The sequence below is a fragment of the Bufo bufo genome, chromosome 6 (genome assembly GCF_905171765.1).
Source record: "Bufo bufo chromosome 6, aBufBuf1.1, whole genome shotgun sequence".
NCBI lineage: Eukaryota > Metazoa > Chordata > Amphibia > Anura > Bufonidae > Bufo > Bufo bufo.
In genome coordinates this window covers 162,448,812-162,460,947 of record NC_053394.1, presented here as the reverse complement: position 1 = coordinate 162,460,947, position 12,136 = coordinate 162,448,812, and positions in this window count along the sequence as shown.

Below are 12,136 nucleotides of genomic sequence, written 5' to 3'. Positions count from 1 at the left end.
CTTGGACACCCAGTAGTTGTAAGGGACTGAGGGATCATTGAGGACGCTGACACGGTCTGCTATGTACTCCTTCACCATCTTCCAAAATTTTTCTCTCCTTGTGGCAGTAGGCCACACATCAAGGTAGGGGTGCTGTTGGGGTGTCATGAAACTGTCCCAGGCTTTGGAGAGTGTTGCCCTGCCTCTGTTGGAACTGCTGTGTGTTCCCCTTGTCTCCCCTCCTCGGTTGGCCAAGGAAGTACGGACTCTGCCGCCAGCGTTGTCAGATGGAAAATTTTGGAGCAATTTTCCAACAAGGATCTTCTGGTATTGCACCATTTTGCTCGTCCTCTCCACCAGAGGAATGAGAGATGAGAAGTTCTCTTTGTAGCGGGAGTTGAGAAGGGTGAACAACCAGTAATCCGTGTTGTTTAAAATGCGTATAACGCGTGGGTCGTGGGAAAGGCAGCCTAACATGAAGTCAGCCATGTGTGCCAGAGTACCAACTGGCGAGACTTCGCTGTTATCATCAAGAGGATCACTCTTAATCTCCCCATCCTCTTCCTCCTCTTCTGCCCACCCACGCAGAACAGATAGAATTAAACTTCCATGGGTACTACCCTCTGTAGCTGAGGCAACCGTCTCCTGCTCCTCCTCCTCCTCTTCAGCCTCCAATTCGCACTGAGAAGACGAACTGAGGGTGGTCTGGCTATCATCAACCTGTGTAATGTCTTCCCCCATTTCCACCTCTTCCACATGCACAGCGTCGTCCTTAATTGTGAGCAGCGAGCGTTTGAGAAGACAGAAGTGGGATGGTGACGCTGATAACAGCGTTATCGCCGCTAACCAGCTGTGTTGATTCCTCAAAGTTGCGTAAAACCTCACAGAGTCTCGCTTGTGAATAGCAAAAGCTGACTGGAAAGGTGACGATCATGTTGCAGCTGGTATTCCACAACTGCCCTCTGCTGCTCACAAAGCCTAGCCAACATGTGGAATGTGGAGTTCCAGCGTGTGCTCACGTCACACAACAGCCGGTGAGCTGGTAATTTAATGCGCTGCTGCAGCTTTGACAGACCGGCTGAAGCTGTCGGTGACTTGCGGAAATATGCACACACGCGGCACACCTTCACCAGTAGCTCAGGCAAATTGGGGTATGTTTTTAGAAACCACTGAACCACAAGGTTGAATACGTGGGCAAAGCATGGGATGTGTCTAAGGCTGCCCAGCTCCAAAGCCCCAACCAAGTTATGGCCATTATCAGACACATCCATGCCTGGTTCTAGGTTGAGTGGCGAGAGCCACAGCTCAGTCTGGTCTCTTATCCCCTGCCACAGCTCTGCGGCGGTGTGCTGTTTGTCACCTAGACAGATCAGCTTCAGCACGGCCGCTTCCCCACTGCAGTGCTACACTGCTTCCAGCTACCGACTAATGACTGACTGGTGCTGCACGCAGATAATTATGAGGTGGAAGTGGAGGAGGAGGAGGCGGAGGAGAAGTGGGGGTTGGAGCCACTAACGTAGGTGGTGGCGGAAACCCTGATGGAATTGGGGCCCGCAATCTTTGGCGTCGGTAGCACCTGTGCCATTCCAGGGTACGAGTCGCTCCTGGCCTCCACAACATTCACCCAGTGTGCCGTCAGGGAAATGTAGCGTCCCTGGCCGAAAGCACTAGTCCACGTGTCCGTGGTTAAGTGGACCATCCCAGTAACTGCGTTGGTCAGGGCACGTGTGATGTTAAGGGACACATGTTGGTGTAAGGCTGGCACGGCACACCTTGAAAAATAGTGGTGGCTGGGGACTGCGTAATGAGGGACGGCCACCGACATCAGGCTGCGAAAGGCATCAGTGTCCACAAGCCTAAATGGCAACATTTCCAGGGCCAGTAATTTGGAAAGCTGCGCATTTAGTGTTATGGCCTGTGGGTAGGTGGTTGGGTATTTGTTCTTGCGTTCAAATGCCTGGGGTAATGACATTTGGACACTGCGCTGGGATAGAGAAGTGGATGTGGTCACTGATGGTGCTTGCAAAGGTCCAGGTGCAGGCCGGGAGGCATCCGGGCCTGCGTTTTGGACAGGGGATTGACCAGCAAGTAACACAGGGGAAGAGGAGGCAGTGGTGTGACCCGAAGACACAGATTGTGGACCCAGGTGTTCGCCCCACCTATTAGGGTGCTTTGATGCCATGTGGCGGATCATGATGGTGGTGGTGAGGTTGCTAGTGTTCACGCCCCGGCTCATTTTGGTGTGGCACAGGTTGAAAACTACTATTCTTTTGTCGTCCGCACTTTCCTCAAAAAAGCGCCATACTACCAAACACCTACCCCTTTGGCAAGGGAGATTTACGCATGGGGGTGCTCCATGGAACAGTTGCGGGCCTGTTCGGTGGTGCCCACCTTCTACCTTTTGCCACCCCACTGCCTCTTCCAGCCTGTTGCAGTGCTGCAGATCCCTCCCCCTCTGTACTGCTCTCCTCGCTCGGCTTGTTGCCACCTTCTCAGGTTGGGTCAGTGACCTCATCTTCCAGCACCTCTTCTTCCACTTCCTCACTCTGATCATCCTCCTGATTTGTTGACCTAACCACAACCTCAGTGATTGACAACTGTGTGTCATCCTCTTCCTCAACCTATTGAGACAGTAATTGCGGTTGAGTCATTGGCAACTGTGTCTCATCATCATCCACCTCATAACACACTAATTCCCCAGCGTCATGTTCTTGTGACTCTGGATGCTCAAGAGGTTGGGAATCGGGGCACAAGATCTCAGGTCCCTCTTCAAGCGTGCTTGGCGAGAGGGCCAAATCAATTAATGGCGATGCAAAGAGGTCCTCGGAATATCCGAGTGTGGGATCACTTGTTTGGCCAGACTGTAAATGGTGGGAGGAAGGAGGATCAGGGTGAGAATTGTGTGGACCAGACTCCTGGCTACTCGACTTGGTGGAATACAGGGTGGTGCTTAACCGACTGGAAGCACTATCTGCTGCAATCCAACTGACCACCTGCTCGGACTGGGCTGACTTCAAGAGTGGTGTCCTGCGCCGCCCTGCAAACTGGGACATGAAGCTAGGTATCTTTGATGATTGTTTTTCTTGTGTTCTGGCAGCAGGCACAGTTTCAGCACGCCCAGGGCCACGACCTCTGCGTGCACCATCACCATCACGGCCACTTCCCCGTCCCTTAATGCTGGCCTTCTTCATATTAAATGTTATATGTTATAAGGGACCGTTTTTAGGAAAAATGTGGATAAATTGTTTTCACTAATATTTTTCCCAATATCTGGGTCTGACACATACACACGCTATTGCAGCACAGATGTGACAATTCACTGCAGGGACCGTTTATAGGAAAATGATGGAAAAATGATGGAAAAAATATTATTGTTGTCAGTAATATTTTTCCCAATATCTGGCCCTGACACACACGCTATTGCAGTGCAGATGTGACAATTTACTGCAGACACCGTTTATAGGCAAAGTGTGGATAAATTCTGGGAAAAATATAATTGTTTTTGCTAATATTTTTCCCAATAACTGGGCCTTACACACACACACACACACTATTGCAGCGCAGATGTGACAATTCACTGCAGACACCGTTTATAGGCAAAGTGTGGATAAATTATGGAAAAAATATAATTGTTTTCGCTAATATGTTTCCCAATATCTGGCCCTGACACACACACACGCTATTGCAGCACAGATGTGACAATTTACTGCAGACACCGTTTATAGGCAAAGTGTGGATAAATTATAGAAAAAATATAATTGTTTTCGCTAATATTTTTCCCAATATCTGGGCCTGACACACACACGCTATTGCAGCACAGATATGACAATTCACTGAAGGGACCGTTTATAGAAAAAATGTGGATAAATTATGGAAAAAATATAATTGTTTACAATTATATTTTTCCTATTTCTGGCCCTGACACACAGAAGGTATTGCAGCACAGATGTCACAAGTCACTGCAGACACCCTCTATCGAAAAAATATTTCAAAGTATGGGAAAAAAAAATTGCTGGCTATATTATATTGCTGCCAGCCTACCACCACACGCAATAGTCCTTAAAAGGACTTTTGGGTCTTTGAAACATTTTTCGATTGAATATATTGCGATCACACTCCCTACACTATCTGTCCCTTCCTAAGAGCAGCTCTTCCTGACTCACAATGAGCCGAACCCGCGTCATCGGGTGCTATATAGCACCCGATGACGCGTTCCGGCCAGCCAATCACTGTAATGCCAGTGGCCAACATGGCTACTGGCATTACAGTGATGGCAGTACTTACCTGCATGTTTATTGGCTGCTTAGCAGCCGTGAAACGTGCGGGAGGGAGACTCGAGCAAGGCGCTTGAGCACATGCGGTACTCGGCAGAGTACCACCTAGGGTTGGGCGATATACCGGTTTTTCGATATACCGCGATATAAAAAAAACTGCGATATGGCGATATCGCCGTTTCCTAATACCGCGGTATATTTCGTGACGTCACAGCTTTAAAAACTGAGTCCGCGGCGCCGCTGCCCTCCCCCATCATTATCTATATCTACCAGCGGCTCCTCCTGCTTGCTCTGAATGTGCTGTGACTGTCTCCGCCCACCGACCGACGTCTAACGTCGGAATCAGGTGACGCCCCCAGGCTGAGACTAGAGCAGCGCAGTACATACAGACTACAGCAGCGAGTGGTAAAAGGTTTGTAATGTCACTCCAGTCCACTCTGCCTATTACCCCAGTTATATGTCTTGGCCCACAGCCCACTCAGTCCTTCATGCCTGCCAGTGGGCCATCATGAGTCCCTCGACTCCCTCCAGTACCTCCCGGCTCCCCCATGACATGATGAGCATGACCAACAAGAAAGAATTATGGTGGTGGCAGCCTGGCAGGCAGGTGACAAGTCACAGTCACACAAGTGGCCATAAGACATGGGGGGGGGGGGGGGGGCAGCTGCTGCCCTCCAGCTACATACTCTAAGTAATGTCTCCTTTTGTGGCTGCTGCAGGCGCAGCTGCCCCCATACTGTATGTAATGTCTCCTTGCGGCTGCGCTCCTTGTGGCCCCCATACAGTATAACATCTCCTTGTGGCCCCCCCTACAGTATAACGTCTCCTTGTGGCCCCCCTACAGTATAACGTCTCCTTGTGGCCCCCCATACAGTATAACGTCTCCATGTGGCTGCCCCCATACAGTATAACGTCTCCTTGTGGCTGCCCCCATACAGTATAACGTCTCCTTGTGACCCCCATACAGTGTAACGTCTCCTTGAGGCTGCCCCCATACAGTGTAACGTCTCCTTGGGGCCCCCATACAGTGTAACGTCTCCTTGTGGCTGCCCCCATACAGTATAACGTCTCCTTGTGGCTGCCCCCATACAGTGTAACGTCTCCTTGTGGCAGCCCCCATACAGTGTAACGTCTCCTTGTGGCTGCCCCCATACAGTATAACGTCTCCTTGTGGCTGCCCCCATACAGTATAACGTCTCCTTGTGGCTGCCCCCATACAGTATAACGTCTCCTTGTGGCTTCCCCCATACAGTATAACGTCTCCTTGTGACAGCCCCTATACAGTATAATGTCTCCTTGTGGCTGCCCCCATACAGTATAACGTCTCCTTGTGGCCCCCATACAGTGTAACGTCTCCTTGTGGCTGCCCCCATACAGTATAACGTCTCCTTGTGGCTGCCCCCATACAGTGTAACGTCTCCTTGTGGCAGCCCCCATACAGTGTAACGTCTCCTTGTGGCCCCCATACAGTGTAACGTATCCTTGTGGCTGCCCCCATACAGTATAACTTCTCCTTGTGGCTGCCCCCATACAGTATAACGTCTCCTTGTGGCTGCCCCCATAGAGTATAACGTCTCCTTGTGGCTGCCCCCATACAGTATAACGTCTCCATGTGGCCCCCCATACAGTATAACATCTCCTTGTGGCTGCCCCCATACAGTATAACGTCTCCTTGTGGCTGCCCCCATACAGTATAACGTCTCCTTGTGGCTGCCCCAGTACAGTATAACATCTCCTTGTGGCTGCCCCCATACAGTATAACGTCTCCTTGTGGCTGCCCCCATACAGTATAACGTCTCCTTGTGGCAGCCCCCATACAGTGTAACGTCTCCTTGTGGCCCCCATACAGTGTAACGTATCCTTGTGGCTGCCCCCATACAGTATAACGTCTCCTTGTGGCTGCCCCCATACAGTATAACGTCTCCTTGTGGCTGCCCCCATACAGTATAACGTCTCCTTGTGGCTGCCCCCATACAGTATAACGTCTCCTTGTGGCTGCCCCCATACAGTATAACGTCTCCTTGTGACAGCCCCTATACAGTATAATGTCTCCTTGTGGCTGCCCCCATACAGTATAACGTCTCCTTGTGGCCCCCATACAGTGTAACGTCTCCTTGAGGCTGCCACCATACAGTGTAACGTCTCCTTGTGGCCCCCATACAGTGTAACGTATCCTTGTGGCCCCCCATACAGTATAACGTCTCCTTGAGGCTGCCCCCATACAGTGTAACATCTCCTTGTGGCCCCCATACAGTGTAACGTATCCTTGTGGCCCCCCATACAGTATAACGTCTCCTTGAGGCTGCCCCCATACAGTGTAACGTCTCCTTGAGGCTGCCCCATACAGTGTAACGTCTCCTTGTGGCCCCCATACAGTATAACGTCTCCTTGTGGCTGCCCCCATACAGTATAACGTCTCCTTGTGGCTGCCCCCATACAGTATAACGTCTCCTTGTGTTTTTTCTTTAAAACGGGTATTTACCGCGATATATATCGTTATCGCGATAAATTTTTTAATATCGTTATCGTCTGAATATTTTTGATATCGTCCAACCCTAGTACCACCATGTGCCCAGCATAGCGATGCTCGAGCCGAACAGGTATTCGGCCGAGCATGCTCGCTCAACACTAGTCTACAGGTACAGTAGGCGAGGAAGCAGGTCGGATCGCCGATAAGCAACTGGTCTGACAGCATGATCCCCAATGCAGAATCTGACCAGAGTGCCAGTCCAGAACTGGAGTGTGCTGACGCAGCCAGGGAGGATAACCGGATTCATGGACGGAAGGAGATCATCTCTGAATGCAGAACCCCTATTTTCAACTTAAGGGGCAGTCCATTTACGAAAGCTACTGACAGAGGCCTTTCTAGACGGATGGTAGGGAGCCGGCACTGATGGACCAGAGCTTGCTGAATGAAGTTCCCGGCTGACCCAGAGTCCAAGAATACAGGCACAGACAGTGTGATTCCCTGAGAGTACCCTCCCGAGAGGACTTCTTTTTGTCTAGGACCACCTCTCCAACTGATGCTTGACATTGGCGTTTCCCAGCTTCTGTGGACAATTACACACAAATTGGGCTTTGTCTCCACAATACAGACACAGATTCTCTGCAGCGTAAACGTTTGTGGTCAGACATTCGAAGGTGCTCTATTTGTATGGGCTCTTCAGATGGGGTGGACACTAGAGGAAGAACCGGCCTCTGGAAGGATGGAGCCAAGCGAGGTGGTCACTGGTGCATGCGACCTCCTTAGAACCTGGTGCATGCGACCTCCAGAAAACGAATGCTGAAATGCATATCTATCCTTGTGGCCAAGGTGATCAGGTCATTCAGAGTGGACGGACGGTCGCGACCAGCTAATTCATCCTTAATCCGGTCAGAAAGGCCCTCCCAGAACACCGCCAGTTGAGCCTCGTTCCATGCAAGTTCGGCAGCCAGGGTACTGACCCACAGCCAAGAAACCCTGTCGTAGATGCAGCAGAGCTGATGCAGCGGAGGACGTGTGACTGGGCTCTTTAAAGAACAGCCGAAAGGTAGCCAAGAAAGACTGTAGATTAGTGGTCTCTGGACCTCCATGTTCCCAAATAGGATTTGCCCAAACAAGGGCCTCATCAAACAGCAGGGACACAATGAAGGCAACTTTGGACCACTCAGTGGGAAACTTCTGCCCTTGCAACTCAACGTGGATCAGGCACTGGTTCAGGAAGCAACAACAGGCTTTAGGATCTCCACCACAGCGTGATGGCAGAGAGAGTTGCACACCAGCAGCACACAAATCCGGATTCACCGGTATGGGTATTGCAGGGTTAGCAGCAACTGGCGACCCTGCAGTACTTGGAAAAGAGATGGCATCCAGATGAGCAGGGACATTTTGAATGAACTGCATTGTGACATTCTGGTGTTCACTCTGATGCCTCACTTCATGTAACAATTCCTGAATGACAGGCTTGGGGTGACCAGTGGGGTCCATGACCTCAGCGTACTGTCACGAACCAGCAGGTGTGAACCCACTGTGCCACGTGTCCTACCTCCTCTAAGGGCTTTGTCTAAGTGAACCATTCGTACTTCACAGTACCCTTGATGGTGGGGAACACCAGGTCACTATCTCTTGAGGAGGATCGGCACACAAGGCAGCTGGTCCAGGCGGACCAGGAGGTACCCGAGCAAGGTACCAGAGGTACAGACATAGTCAGCAGGCTGTCGTAACCAGCAGCAACAGTGCAGGAACGAAGGATGAGGCAGAGGCAAAGTCAAACAAGCAATAGGTCAGGGCAGGCGGCACAGGTACAGGTCAGGCAATCCGAATCAGCAACAGGACAGTCAAGGGAAGCAGGCAGAGATCAAACACGTAGCAGAGTCTAGAAACACAAGTTTGAGTCAGGAACACAAGCAGAGATATCAGCAACCTTAGCAGGACACAAGGACATTGACACCGAGGCATCTGGGAAGGGGGCTGAGCCAGTTATATACGTACAGGAGGGCTAGGATTGGTCAGTGAGGTCACATGATCTAACCCATAAAGCACAGGAAGTGACGCATGCCGACCCTTAAGGAAGTGCTGCAGAGAACAAGCAGCAAGCATGCTGTGGCCAGGGCTGAAAGGAAACTGTGGATCGGATCCCAGGAAAAACAGTACCTACAAGGACAGAGCCCAGGACTGCATGAATGGAGAAGCAGAGGCAACAAATCACCGCTGAACGCGGCGGTAAGCAGGTGAACAGCGGTGCACAGCAACCACTGTTACAGTGTGCATGGTAGGATTGCAAGGAGAAAGTCATTACTCTCCAAAAAGAAAATTGCTGTCCGAAGAAGGCTGTTAGAACAAATGTTTTGTGGATGGATGAGACCAAAATAGATTTTTTTTGTTTAAATGAGAAATGTTATGTTTGGAGAAAGGAAAATACTGCATTCCAGCATACAAATAACATCTCTTCTATGAAATGTGTTGATGGTAGTATCATCGTTTGGGCCTGTTCTGGGCCAGTACGTCTTGCCATCATTCATTGAACATTGAATTCTGACTTAAACCAAAAATTTTAAAGGAAATCTTAAAAGTTAAATATCAAGTGAATGTGGGTCAGGCAGCAAGACAATGACCCTAAGCACACAAGTCGTTTTATCAAAGAACAGTTAAAGAAGAATAAAGTTAAAGTTTTAGAATAGCCAAGTCAAAGTCCTGACCTTAATCAAATAGAAATATTGTGGAAGGTCCTGAAGCGAGCAGTACATGGGAGGAAACCCACCAACATTTGTACAGAGGAATGAGTTAAGATTCCTCCAAGCCGATGTGCAGGACTATGTGCAACAATTTGCGGAAATGTTTACCTGCAGTTATTGCTGCACCAGGGGGGACACACCAAATACTAAAGGCAAAAGTTCACATACTTTACTACTCACAGTCATGTGACAATTGATCATTTACCTCAATAAACAAATGACCAAGTCTAATATTTTTTACTCATTTGTTTGATTTGGTTATCTTTATATACTTCTAGGACTTATCTAATAATCTATTTTAGGTCAAATTTTTGCAGCAATCTAAAAAATTCTGAAGGGTTCAGAAACTTTTAAGCAGCACTGTAGGTGTGGTGGTCAGGTGTCCATGTAGTTTTTACTGCGTAGTATACAGTTGCAAGAAAGTATGTGAACCCTTTGGAATTACCTGGCTTTCTACATTGATTATTAATAAAAAATGTGGCCTGATTGTTAGCTAAGGCTTCGTTCACATCACCGTTCAGCCTTTCCATTCTCCTGCCCCGTTTAGGGGCCCCCATTATAGTCTATGGGTACCCATGGACTCCGTTTGGCTCAGTTATCTGCCGAATCCGTCCTTTCCGTTTTCCTGTCTCTGAATGGGGCAGGAGAACGTAAAGGCCGAACGGTGATGTGAACAAAGCCTAAGTTACAATTATAGTCAAACACAACCTAACTAAATGTATAACACAAAAACAGTTATACAACTCCTTTATTGAGAACATTGAATAAACATCCAAAGTGAAGGGAGAAAAATTAAGTGAACCCTTGAATTTAACCCTTAAGATACTGGAGGTTTTTTTTGTTTTCATTTTTCTTCCCAATCTTCCTTGAGCCATAACTTTTTTATTTTTCTGTTCACATAGCTGTATTAGGGCTTATTTTTTGCGGGATAAATTGTAATTTCTACTGCCACCATTTAATATGGCATACAATGTATTGGGAAGCGGAAAAAAAAAATCCAAATGGGGTGGAATTGAAAAAAAAAAACACAATTCCTCCACCGTTTTACTGGTTTTGTTCCCATAGCGTTCCCTTTGCAGCAAAACTGACCTGTGCCCTTCATTCATTCTGGGTCAGTACGATTACAACGATACCACATATGTATACCCTTTTTTTTATGTGTAAATAGTGTAAAGATAAATTTAAACTTTGAAAAAATGTTTTATATTTTTTTTACATCACCATATGCTGACCCCCATAACTTTTTTATATCTACTGAGCTGTGTCTGGACTAATTTTTGGCGGAACAATCTGTAGTTTTTAATGATACCATTTTGGAGTGTGTGTGACATTTTATTACATTTTTTGGGGGTAAGAGAAGCAATGAAAGAATGGCAAATTGGCCATCGCATTTGAGCCTGGAAAATCCTTTTCTTTAAAATTCTAAACAATCATGGGTCTTTTAGACCCATTATTTGTGAAGAATATGGGCAGCACGGTGGCTCAGTGGTTAGCACTGGTGCCTAGGTTTGAATCCAACCAAGGACATCATCTGCATAGAGTTTGTATGCTCTCCCCGTGTGCATAGGTTTCCTCCGGGTACTCCAGTTTCCTCCCACACTCCAAGGACATACTGATAGGGAACTTAGATTGTGAGCCCCATTGCAGACAGTTGGATGCTAATGTCTGTAAAGCGCTGTGGAATATAGTAGCGCTATATAAGTGCATAAAATAAATAAATTGTTAATTTCTTATGTTAATAAATAATAAGAATTGCAGCTTCAATACCCTTAATGTGATCCGTTAGGTTTCCAAGGGTATTGAATTAAATTACCGACATCCTCATTGGCTGCACAGGATGCCGGTAAGAAGCCAGGAAGCTTGCGCTTTTCACCTTATAGATGCCATGATCTCACTTGATCACGGCATCTAAAAGCTTTAATGACCACGATCGGCATTATTGCCAGTCGCGGTCATTAGCCGTGGGTCTCTGCTGTTTGAAACAGCGGAGACCCACCGGCCATGATGCCTGCTGCACGCACAAGCTGAAGCCGTGTTTGCCCATGTGTTGCGCTGTGGCGAACAGGTTAATAGTCTGCAGATCCCCTTTAACAGCTATCACCTGTTTCCTGTAGCTGCAAATAAGTACAATGTTAAGGAGAAATTCTGAGTCATTCCTCCCTGCAAAAGTGTTTTAGTTCATCAATATTTCTGGGATGCCTTGCATGCAAAGTCCTTTTCAGGTTGTGCCATAGCGTCTCAATAGGATTATGATGAACACTCGAGTTTCAGACAAATGTGTTTACTGCGTGAAACACATTCTGTGGGGGGCATGAATTCCCGTAGTGAACTCTGGCATTATGGCATTATAATGATTTATAATATTGTGTGTCTCTGCCCGACATCAATTGTAATGATTTGTACTAATGGCATTATGGGAGTACAAATTGTTACAAATGATGTCGAGCAGAGACACACAGCAGTATAAATTATTATAATGCCATGTGGTCCAGTCAAAGGAGCAGAGTTTGCCACTAGTGATGAGTGAAGTTTTCAAAAACTTGATTCGGCTGCTTCGACGAACTTTGACAAGAAATTTGATTTGTTACAAATAACTTCAAAATGAATTGCATTCCATTGTATGCAGTGGGCACAATGACGAGGAATGGCGATGGCGCAATCTGAAAGCT